We start from the raw sequence: 11,197 nt of genomic DNA, 5'->3' as shown, positions 1-11,197 counted from the left end.
AACGCACATTTAGCAAATGTGCGTTGCAAATGACTTTTCAGCACCATGCCTGAAAAGTCATTTGCAACGCACATTAGCTAAATGTGCGACGCAAATGACTTTTAGGCGAAAAAAAAAAAGTCATTTGCCACGCACATTAGCTAAATGTGCGTTGCAAATGACTTTTTTTTTTAAAAAAAAAATTCGTTTTTTAATATTTTAGTTACAACCCAATAAAAGGCAAATTCACCATAGATCACCCAACATGTTGATAACCTAACTACACTTTTAACATAAAAGTTTAAGTGAACCATAAACGAATGAGGCCCAAGATATCATTCAAGCAGATGAAAAAGAAAGTGGAGATGGAAACAATAGCCATGAGATGAGTAACTTGAATATGGAGCTGAGTAAAAACAACAACAATCTCTAGGAAGTTGATGACCAAGTTGCAAAGACAGAGAAACTTGGACTGCAACAGACTGCAGCCATAAAGTTAGTACAAGAAGCACTTAATGCAATCCTACAATATGATGCAGAGTCATTTCATCAACAGCCAAATCCAGTCCAAGAAATGGCTAATAGTTCTGTCAGAGAGAGAATTTCAACTCCTACAACCTCCATCGAAGAAAATTGCAGCTAAGGTGGTGAAATAGATGGAAAAGTGACTGGTAGATCAGCAGAAAAGCAACAGCAAACAGGTAAAAGATCCTACAAAAAGAACCAGATGAACATAAGAGTTCATGAAAACAAATGTCCAAGAGTTTCAGCAAGCTCAAAAAATTGTTTGTGCCTGCAAAATTCATCAAGGCGATGGAAAAACTGAAGAAAATAAACCCACGCAAACCACAATACTTATCTGCTGTACAAACTCATAATTCTAGTTTACAAACTTTTAATAAACTTCGCCCGTATTACATTGGAGTTGTAAGCTCCTACAACAGTTGAAGCAATAGAAACTCACCGAAAGACACCTTAAAACATTCTTCATGATAGCCATAGTACAACCTACGCAACCTGCTCTCTGTTTCATTAGAATAAACAACTTCCCAACTGATCATCACAAACCTCAGGACACTTGGAAGTTTCATTAATAATAAAACAACCATAGCAAGCAGGCATATATACACTTCCCAACTGATCATCACAAAGACTACCAACCAGAAACAACCAAAAATAAAGGTTATCCAACATCCAAGTTAGATATGGTTACATATGAAGCACCCATAATAACCAAGGTTATCCTACGTCTTCCTGACAGTCACAATATATAAAAGGAAAGATATGCCAATACAATCAAAGGGCCCAGGAAATTCATTGTGAATGAAAAAAAGAGAGCAAGCTCTAGATAATTAGTGGATGCAAGATTCCAATTTAATTTATGCAAGAAAAATACAGAACTGTAAAAATCAAAAAAAGAAAAGAAAATGAATGCAGGACCTTGCGAAAGGCATTGTTCACGGCGAGCATCAAGCTTACACTGGTTCAATTTCTCCGGCATATTCGCCTGTTACATAAAAAAACTCCATTGTCAGACCAAAATCAAACAAATTACAATATGAAATAAAAATAAAAATTATTGACAACTATATATCCTTATTAGGCCTTGCAATTACTTAAATAACAAAATATGATATGATCAATAATATCTAGGTCTCTTCTTTCCGTTATTATTCAAGTTTAGCAAGAGGTTGTCATTTGTTATTATTCAACTTCTATATTTAATTAGTGTTAACTGAAAGCAAACATAGTTAACCAATAATTTTGTCATGGCTGGTCCAAGGGAACGGATTCAATCAGATAGTTGGCTATAAGTTCAGAATCCAAACACATAAAATAGAGCACACAAACTTTCATTAGATTATACTAATCTATTTACTATAACGAATTAGGCCTATGAAACCAGAGTTGATTACCACAAAAATCAGTCCCTCAAACCCAAACTAGGCCACCTAATACATGATCAGATAATTACCCTTACAATTTCAAACATCAGTTACACTGCTCTTTCGAGTAAAGTTTTTACTTGATTTACTAACAATATATAAGCCCTCAAACTTACTCGAATGCAAACAGTGACAAGCATTTTAAAGCCAAGATCATGCTAAAAAAATAATCAACACAACCAGTAAATTAATTACCAAAGTTCGATCAATTCTAAATGAAACCCCAACACATATAACAAATACACACACATACGAAGTACTTCTACATATATAACAGTTTACTTAAATCAACAAACAAATACCTCTCTTATCTGTCAACCAAACAAAGAAAACCCAGAAAAATACGATAAAATCAATAAAATACGAGCATCCAAGTCAAACAATCAGACAGAAAATCCAATTATTACAATTTTGAAATGAAATTAGCAGATCCAGAATAACAAATAATCAATTAATAAAAAAATAAATAAACAAAATAAAAAGGAGACAGAAAATAGATTTTACCTAAGCATGCCAAGATTGAGGAGCTCAAGAATGGCGTCATCTAAGATCCGACGATCAGACTTCAACGCCAACATTTAAGTTCTTGAACAATATGAATCCCCCAACCAATTTGTGGATCTGGTGTATACAAATTCCTGATCACTATTTCCACCTTTTCTCTCTCCTCATTTTCCGCCGATCTAAAACCCTCTTCAAATCTCTTGACCGTTCTCCTCCTCATCTCCTTGGCCCCACCACACTCTCCTTCACTCAACCCCCATATCGCCGCCTTCTCCACCGCCGAGAACAAACAGCTTCCGTCGGAATCCACATCGGTAGGGTTTTATTTTTCGAATTAGAGTTAGGATGGTTAGAGAAGATTTCGAATGAAGGAAAGATAGAGAGGTGTTGATAGAGAGGAGATTTCGAATGAAGGGAATGATGGTTGGTGTTCTGGAAAGAGGAAGATGAGAGAGAAAGAGAAGAGGCGGAGAATGAAGAGGGTTTCGTGAAGAGGAAGATGAGAGAGAAAGAGAAGATGGTTGGTGTTCTGGAAAGTGGATATTATTAATTAATAAAAAAAAAGGGCCATTGCGTCGTGCGTCGCACATTTATAAATCTGCGACCCAAATTTAAATTCTTTGCGTCGCAGTTTTATAAATCTGCGATGCAAATGACTCAATGATGCATGGAACAATCATTTGCGTCGCAGATTTATAAAACTGCGACGCAATGTCAAATTTTTAGATTAAAATTTTTCAATTGCGTCACGAATTTATAAGTGCGACGCAAATTCAGCGATGCAAATGAATACTTTTCCACTAGTGTAGACAAGCAGTTCGGTAAGTTCTTAGAAGTGGTAAAGAATCTGCAGGTAACAGTCCCTTTCACTGAATTAATTACTCAAGTACCTGCATATGCTAAATACATGAAAGACATCTTGACTAGGAAGAGAGCATTTAGTGAGGTGGAGACTGTTGCATTTACTGAGGAGTGCAGTGCCTTACTACAAAATAAGTCTCCACCCAAGTTGAAGGACCCCGGGAGTTTCTCTATCCCGTGTAATATTGGCAACCTTTTTATTGACAAAGCCCTATGTGATTTAGGTGCCAGTGTTAGTGTCATGCCCCTGTCTGTATGTACTAAGTTGAACATGGGTGATTTAAAAGTTACCAACATAACTCTGCAAATGGCCGATAGATCTGTAAATTACCCCCTAGGTGTCTTAGAAGATGTGCCTGTTAGAGTAGGTAAATTCTTTATTCCTGTTGATTTTGTTGTTTTAGACATGGAAGAGGATAGGCAAATTCCTATTATTTTAGGTCGGCCTTTCCTACACACTGCGGGGGCAATCATAGATGTCAAGAATGGCAAGCTGACCCTAAATGTGGGAGATGATAAAGTTACTTTCAATTTAACCCATGTTGCTAAGAACCCTATGGTAGAGGAGTCATGTTTTGGACTCAATATTTCTAATGATTATTTTAATACCGAATTGACTCATACTAACTCTAATAACTCCTCGGAAAAAGCACATGTTTCAAATTGTCTTGCAGGTGGAGGTGATCGGAGTATACACTCTTCGGCATGGGTTCGAAAGAAGGGACGGATTGATGATGCCAAGATCCAAGGGGCCGAAAGTTCTGTAAACGGTGGACATCGTATTCACGATCGGGGTCGTGATATGTCACTTCCCGCACCACACAGCTCATCCAAGGTAATCGATGTGACACCAGGTGGCACCATCTTTGGTGCCCCCATTCGATGAGCTGTCGTGGCTCTCATCCCTTTCATGTCCATTGTCTGCGCATAAACGGAGATTGTGTAATGGGGACATTACATCAATCTCATAGGGGATGAGTATTTCATTATCCATTTATTGCCTTAGTAGTATAAGCTTGATTGTTGATTCTAATTTTTGTGTGTTTAGTTAGTATTTTCCATTACCTACGTGTGTTTAAGTATTTCTATTACCTACGTGTGTTTAAGTATTGTTTTTGGTGTTAGTGAGGCGAGAAGAGGGCATTACGCTGTTTGGGTGTTTCTTAATGTGCAGGCCTAAAGCCCCAAGTTCGAGAAAGTGAAATTAAGCTCAAGGCCAAGCACGCTGCAAATCGCCCGATCCGGATCGGGCGAGCTGCGCCCGATCGGGCGCGCACGGAACATAAAGCTTATTTCTGCCCGATCGGGCGCAGCGTGCCCGATCGAGCGGACTGGCGAGTGGAATGCTCGATCGGGCGATTTTATATTGCCCGATCGGGCGGTCTAGCGAGTGGAATGCCCGATCGGGCGAAATTATTTTGCCCGATCGGGCGGTTGAGGAAAATTCGTGGAAAAGTCAAGGAGGAATTCTGGGCAGAAAAAAGTCAAGAAAAGAGGCAATCGCAAATCGCCCGATCCGGATCGGGCGAGCTGCGCCCGATCGGGCGCGTACGGATCAGAAGAAAAGGATCGCAAATCGCCCGATCGGGCGGAATGTCGCCCTATCGGGCGAGATGCGATTTCAGCGACAAGTACACGGTTTCTTCTTTCTTTCTTCACTTCTTCTTCATCTTCAACCTAACTCTCTCTCTCTTCCTCCATTAAACCCCAACCTCTAAAAAACTTCCAACCACCATATCTCCCTCAATTCTCCACCAAATTCAACAAAATTTTCATCAAAATCATCCCCTCATCATCCTCTACAACCTACACCTAATCGATTTAAGTTTTCACTCATCCCCACAAAATCCCCAAATTCACCCAAAAAAAAAAAAAAAAAAAAAAAAAACCAAAAACTCAAAAAAAAAAAAAAAAAAAAATTCAGATTTTTCAACCATGGCAAATAGACCACAAAGAAAATGCACGAGGGTACCAAGAAATCAACATGAGGCTTCCACAAGCCGAGCTCGGGAACCGACACCACCACCTCCACCACCGCAATTCGAGCCCGACACGGATTTTCCGGATGTCATCTTTATTACGGAGGAGCAACGAGCACGATTCATGCACCTCAAATTGAGGGAGGTAATCCCTACTCGCTTTATATGTCAAAAATCATTGCATGAAATGGGAATTGAGCGTGATGTAAAACGTGTTTTTGTTGGTGTTGGTATGAGTAGCATGTATGGTATGCTCCGTCTCACATTTAGGCGGTTGACTCTAGAATTTTTGAGTAGTTTTAATATTCGTAGGGATGGTTATCGAACCGTGTCATCGGTTCAATTTCGTGTCATGAACCGAACCTACACCATGAGCTTATCTGATTTTGGTAGGATTTTTGGATTGTCTACCACATATAGTAGGAAACCCAAGGAGACTCACAATAACTGTACCATGTGGGGAAAGCTTACGGGCAATGATAATCCCGGGAGTATGCAACATTTGCATGCTTCCAAGATTCAACACCCGGTACCCATTGTCTTTTACAGGTTCCTAGGATTTACTATCTTTGGTAGGGATGAGACCCAGAACATTAGAAGTACGGAGCTAGAGATCCTAGGTGGCTACGTTTCCGAAGGAGAGGAGAGCTACAAAATGAACCTTGCACATCACATGGCCTCTCAATTTTACTCCATAGCCACCTCCACACATACTACCAAGATTACCATTGGTGGGTTGATCACCCACATAGCCATGGCCACGGCCAATTTTACTGAGGCTAACCAGATCCCAGTTCTGGGTAGCAACTTGCTTGATTTGGCTTATTTTGCTGGACTCCGTAGGCTGCAGGGGGAGCACGGGTTATTTAGGCCGGGAGCCATGTACTGGATGTTCGAGGGAAACAGGCTTTTCACCTTGCCTGACCCTCAGGGCCGCACTAGTTTCAGACCCGGTCAGGCTCATTATCTATTTGTTGGATTTGAGCGAGAGCCTCAGCCTAACCCCCAGCCTCAGCCTGACCCTCAGCCAGAGCCCCATCAGTACCAGCCAGAGCCTCGCACCTACTTCAGGAGGGGGCGTCGAGACACGGGGAGGCCCCAGAGTGGCCCGGTAGTTCATGAGGATCAGGGGTCCATTGATGAGAGGTTGAGCAGACTTGAGCTCGGGTTCCGGGAGTTTGAGCTGATCACCAGAGGATCATGTTCCCATTTTATGATCAGTATGCCAGGCAGGGCTATATTGCCCCAGATTACGAGCACCCTACCTGGTTTACCTATCCCGCGGAGGGATATGGAGCTCCGGGTTCTATGGGCACCTTCACACCCACCCAGTACGGAGGGTGGAGAGCGGGTCCTAGTGGGCATGGTGGCAGAGATGATGGTGATGATGATGGTGATGATGGCCAAGGCCATCAGTGATGCTGATGTTGATGATGAGGTTCGATACCCTTGAGCCAATGAGGACATTGTCTGATTTGGTTTGGGGGGGGGGGGTTTCACACTACTTGTACATTGTAGGTATGTCTTTCTTTTATTTTCGCATTTCTTTATTTTGGTGTGTTTATTTTGGTATGTTTAATGCTTTCTAAATTAGTTTATTGCTTTGAAAAAGAAAAAAAAAAAAAATACAAAAATACAAAAATACGTTCCGATGAATACAATATCATGCTTCCCTGTGCCCCTTTGATTGAAAATTGTTTTGATTCTTGGTATTTGATGACGAGCAATGTGGATGTGTTAGCCATGATTTGATATTCGATTGCTTTGATGCCTTAACATGAGTCAACTCTGACCAACTATTTGTGGACTTGGTGCTTGACTAGTTGATTTGGTTAGGATGTGTGATAGCTTCCTGGTGTGTCATTGATTTTGAGTATTGATTTGCAACTATTAGTAGTGTTTTATGACTCATATACATGCACATTGTGGAGGACGAAGGCATTTTTCTATTTAGGTAGCCTTCAGATGAAATTAGATACATTTGTCCCCTCCTTTTCTACCCATGTTGTTGCTTGTGCCCTTTTATTCGGTGACTAGCCATATTACAAGCCCATGAAAAACCCCATTGGTTACTAGTCCCAAACCTAGCTTGGGGGAGCTAATAGTAGTGAGGTGAGGGAGTTGTAATGTGCTACATTTTGAGCACAAAGTAGGTATCGAAAAAGGAGTTCGTCTTATCATGTTTGTTGTTGAAAATGAGTTGAAAATGAAAAGAGATGAATGAACAAAACAAATGTGAAGGTTTCTAAAAAGAAAGAAAAAAAGAGAGATTGAAAAGGAAAAGAAAGAGAAAAATCTATTACTCTCATAAAAAGTTCAAAGTGTTGTTTCAATCAAGTTCTGCAAATTCATATCCTTATGAGTGATTGGTTACAATTGTGAAAAAAATGCAAGAAAGTATGGTGTTGGCTATTTGTTGTTTTGTCATGTGTTAAGTGGGAGATTATGGTCATTATGTTGATTGATCACGGTTTTTTTTAGGATTTATGCTCCCCAAAGCCAAGGCTTTAAAGCTCACATTATACCCAAATTTACCGCACCTCTACCTAAGCCTATCATTACAAGCTTTGAAGACCTTCCGACCTTTGTGCATAGAGTCATATTAATGTGAAAGTAGTTGTTTATCAATGCAAGTTATGACATGACACATTCCGAGTCGACTACTAGGTTGAGTGCATGTTTTTCTAGACACACGAGTGTTGTGAGTTTGGGAGGGCATTGTACACATATATGTTGGGAGGGGAGCGAACGGGTACAATTTTTATCCGCCACATAAATGAGTGACGAGTGTGTGAGCACTAGTCTTGAATTCCATTGTACACTTGTGGTTCGCTTTGCGTGACGATTGTTGAGGTGGATTGGCGGTTGAATGAATTTGATTGGTTGACATTGATGCATGCTTGTTGGATTTTGCCTTGAATCGTATCCATTGTTTTAAGATGTGTTTGGGGTGAAGTTGATTCATGTATTCATCGATGATTTCTTTGCTTAGGGGCAAGCAAAGATCTAGCTTGGGGGAGTTTGATATATGCGTTTTATATAGAGTTTTTACCCCCGTCCCTTAGTACTTTTATGTATCAAACGTGCTCTTAGAAGCCGTTTCTAGTACTAATGTGTGTTATTGAGTGTGCCTTGAGTTTCAGGTTTGATTATGAGAAATGGGTCGTTTTAGACCCGTTTCATTGTTGATCAAGGCCACTATATGAGTCCGAGAAGTTCGGGACCTCCATCGTCGACTTTCGGGAGCCTTAGATGCTTATGGTTGAGCTCCGGGAGTTAGACTTGGTGATACGGGCGAGATACATTGAAGATTGCAAATCGCCCTGGAAGCTGAGGGCGAAATGCAACCATCGGGCGGAAGTATAAGCAAGCCAAGTTCATCAACGCGCGCCCGATCGGGCGCAGCTCGCCCGATGCGGATCGGGCGGTCAATCTGGAGGCTTTGTGGAGATTTCGCAATCCGCCCGATCGGGCGGATTTTGGCCCGATCGGGCCGACTATCGAGTGATTCGCCCGATCGGGCGAAGAGCCGCCCGATCGGGCGACGCCAACCCCTTATGCTTTTTCGCGTTTTTTCTTTCCGGTTTTTGGCTTGTATTTTGGGCAAACTATAAATACTAGCCCTTTTATTTTTAGGAAACATCTTATTTTCCAGCACTAAACCCTTAGTTTATTTTTCTAAGTTTAATTTTCTCTCTCTAATTTGTTCTAAACACTTAGTTTATTTTCAATCAAAAAAATCGAAGCTTTCATTTGCCATTGTTCTTCAATTAGGTATTATTCCTTATTTCAATTCTTTGTTTAAGCTTTAATTATGTTTTCAATCATGCCAATTGCTTTGCTTATTGTTAATATGTGTGAGTAGTTGATTTTCTAGGGTTTTGGGAATCCATGAACGAATGTGAAAGGATGATTAATTGTTGTTGATTGTTGGTTTAGCTGTTAATTCCTATTGATTGCCCTTATCTACTTTGCAATTAGATTTGCGCAGGTTTGATTGTATTAGTTTCGCAATATCAAATTAAGATTCGAGAGATGCAATTTGATGTTTAGGCTTGTTTCAATAGGTAGAATTGGGATTAATACGTAGCGAGAGCCCGTTAATTCTAAGTCTATGATTAGTATCGATTCGAGAGAGCATGCTAGTCTAATTAACTGTTTTATTGATTATTATCGATTGTTGTCATCCTGGAATGTTGTTCATCGGTGAACCTGTGCCCTAGACCTTTTAATATCTGATTTTTCCCTATTTTATTATCATCCTAGTTTCATTATACAAATCAACCTATATTCTTGTTTCCCAATAGTCTAGAATTGCCGATTAATAGTAGAAAGAACATTGTTTCCCTGTGGATACGATCCTTGCTTCCCTTGCTATATTTTTAGTTGGTGAACGTTAGGTTTATCTTTGATAGGAGTGCGATTTAGCCTGTCAATAGGTACGTCTAAGAACTTATTAGGTAAACCTATCGATTTTTCCACGACATAAAAGGACTCCTTACTTATATCGTTGAGTTTCACCAAAACTAACATGTACTCACAATTATTTGTGTACCTTGCCCCTTTAGGACCAATAAGTAACACCTCGCTGAGCGAAAACTATTACTAGATTGATGTAAAGGATATCCAAGCAAGTGTATATTTTGGCATGGCACCTTTTAACTCAATTTTTTTAAGTTTGGAACTTAAGGCTCTTACTATGTTGGTTAGATTTTAAGTGAACTAAAATCCTTAATCATGCAACATAATCAGGCTTTTGATCTCATGCATTTTAAGACATATTTAAAAGCAATAAATAACTTAAAACATGCATAAGATAAATGTGATCTAGTATGGCCCGACTTCATCTTGAAGCTTTAACTTCAAAGTCTGTCTTGAAAATCTCCGTGGGAGGCACCATTTTCTTCAAATAGAATAAGCTATAATTAAAACTAATTACAACTATTTTATGGTATGCATACCATATTTGAATTGAAAAACAACTTTGGTACTTTAGACCAATTACATTCAAATTAATGGTACGCAGACCATATTTTCTATCCTATTTGGGCCATACTAGTCACTTCATAACCTGCAAAACAGTACATATACAATATATACCATTCACCCATTCATTATCATGAATGGCCCACATAGCTGGTTAGTAAAACACATTATGCATCACATAAACATTTGCAGCAATTAATCAAGGGCACCAATAATCTACAAATTATTCAGTCCTTATTAATTCTAATCAAGTTGTTTTAACCTTAAGGATTTGTAGACCTAATCAAGAGTTTATGACTAAAAGGGGCTCCCACTTAAACCAATAAATTCATATGCTTTACTAATTTTAAACATAAAAATGTATTTCTAGTCTAACCGGAAACATACAAATTTAATTAAAATTTAAAGCTCATATAAATTTATAATTGAATCCAAAAGTTTAATTTAATTTCAGTCGTATTTAAATTAATTCATGATTTTAATTTTAGTAAAATAATTAGACTAAATAAAATTTATTATAATTACAATATTCAAAATTAAAATCCAAGAAAATAATTTAAATTATCAATTTTAAAATTAATTAAAATAACGTAAACTGAAAATTTCAAATTAAAAATTTCAAAACGATCTAATCGCAACGCAACAATCCCACGCATCGCACGCCCATGGGCCACACGCACACAGCCATCGCTGGCCATGTGCGCGCAGCCCATGCGCTGCGTCGCATCGCTGCTGCTCACCATCGCAAGGCATCACGCGAGCTGGTGCTCGCTGCGCGCGCCAGCGCTCGACGCACGAGCATGCTGCCGCAGCCCATCGCTGGGCGCAGCGCTCGTCGCACGTCGCAACAAGCAAGCTGCTTGCCATCGCTGGGCGCAGCGCTCGTCGCACGTCGCAACAAGCATGCTGCACGCCATCGCTGGGCGCAGCGCTTGTCGCACG

At 39.8% G+C, this 11,197-nt stretch overlaps 1 long non-coding RNA gene across 1 annotated transcript; it reads right to left on the bottom strand.

Annotated features, from left to right (window-relative positions):
* Positions 1-253: 253 nt before the first annotated feature.
* LOC110798406 (uncharacterized) lies at positions 254-3,127 on the bottom strand. Its single transcript, XR_008921078.1, has 4 exons — positions 2,430-3,127; positions 1,420-1,486; positions 944-1,003; positions 254-690 (listed from the first exon to the last, which is right to left on the bottom strand). It is a non-coding gene; the product is annotated as an uncharacterized lncRNA (long non-coding RNA).
* Between the last annotated feature and the right edge of the window lie 8,070 nt (positions 3,128-11,197).

This window comes from Spinacia oleracea, chromosome 5, assembly GCF_020520425.1.
Source record: "Spinacia oleracea cultivar Varoflay chromosome 5, BTI_SOV_V1, whole genome shotgun sequence".
In the NCBI taxonomy this organism is placed as follows: domain Eukaryota; kingdom Viridiplantae; phylum Streptophyta; class Magnoliopsida; order Caryophyllales; family Amaranthaceae; genus Spinacia; species Spinacia oleracea.
Note: the sequence above shows the minus strand (reverse complement) of the source record. Positions and strands in the feature narration are given on the sequence as shown.